This window comes from Cyprinodon variegatus, unplaced genomic scaffold, assembly GCF_000732505.1.
Source record: "Cyprinodon variegatus isolate N-32 unplaced genomic scaffold, C_variegatus-1.0 Scaffold143, whole genome shotgun sequence".
NCBI lineage: Eukaryota > Metazoa > Chordata > Actinopteri > Cyprinodontiformes > Cyprinodontidae > Cyprinodon > Cyprinodon variegatus.
In genome coordinates, this window is record NW_015150596.1 from 409,967 (window position 1) to 411,334 (window position 1,368).

The following is a 1,368-nucleotide window of genomic DNA, read 5'->3' on the forward strand; positions in this document are numbered from 1 at the left end:
TACGTTTTATCATTTCCCATTTTTCACTACTCCAAAGACACCACATCCCACAAGTAAACCATGATAAGTGTCCCCTTAAAGTGTTATTTAAGAAGATCCCACAACAGCCCACCAACATAAAATTATTCATGTTTGACAGGAAATCAACTTGGGTCTCAGAGTTTGTGCTTGGTGTCATGCAGCTTTTAGATGCCCCTTACAGCAGATTTTAGATGCCCTAATAACCAAATAAAATGTCTAAACTACCTCACTATGGTAGCAGCCGTTCAAAATGGCCCTTCCCAGTCAAACGCCAGCCAAATGGCAGCCCACTTCCCTCCAACTCCCAGCGAAATCCCTTCCGACTTCCAGCCAGTGGAGTGACCCCCTCTTGCATATTTTTTTACTCTGACTCCACCCTTTCACCGAATTACAAAGTCGGACCAGGAGACTATGCTTCTCTTTAGATCTGAATGTCCACAAATCATTAAAGAAAGAATATTTTATGACAAATAATGTTTAAAAAGGAATTGTAGGGGACCAGCCAAGGGCCAATCAAGGAAAGTGGGTAAATTTTGAATGGCTAATACTTTAGCATGCAGTCTGCCGAGCTTGTGCTATTGAGGTCATATTGGAGTCAGGTATGTTGAAGCAGAGACGCGTATAGAAGTTTTAGGACCCTCAAGGGCTTTACTGTCTATTCCAGGGGTCGGCAACACAAAATGTTCAAAGAGCCATATTAAACCAAAAAAATTATAAACCTTACAGGCTTATATATAAGCCTCCTAAGGGCTCTGCGTGTATATTTGCCCACTATCACAATGACTAAGTAGGTTTAAATACATAATAAGCATTCATGATTAAATGTTTATTTTCCATGCAGCACATTCTGGAGAAAAATACACACCATGTGACTATCTGCTGTATGATATTTGTTACTTTAAGTTTAACTTCCATTACAGTATCAATGTATTATGATTTCTTGAATCAATGGAATTATCCATCTATCCATCCATTTTCTGTCACGCTTATCCCAAGTGGGGTTGCATGGGGTGCTGGTGCCTAACTCCAGCTGTCTACGGGCAAGAGATGGGGTACACCCTGGACAGGTCGCCAGTCCATTGCAAGGCAACAAACAGGACAAACAGGACAAACAACCATTCACAAATACTGTAATGAGAATTTAGAGAAGCCAATTAACCAAACAGTCATGTTTTTGGACTGTGGGAGAAAGCTGGAGTAACCAGAGGGAACCCACACATGCTCAGGGAGAACATGCAAACTCAAACATGCAGAAAGACCCCTGGCTGGGAATCAAACCCAGAACCTACTGAGCAGCCCTCGATGGAATTATAGAAATACAATAAATTATTATTTTGAAAAAAAAAA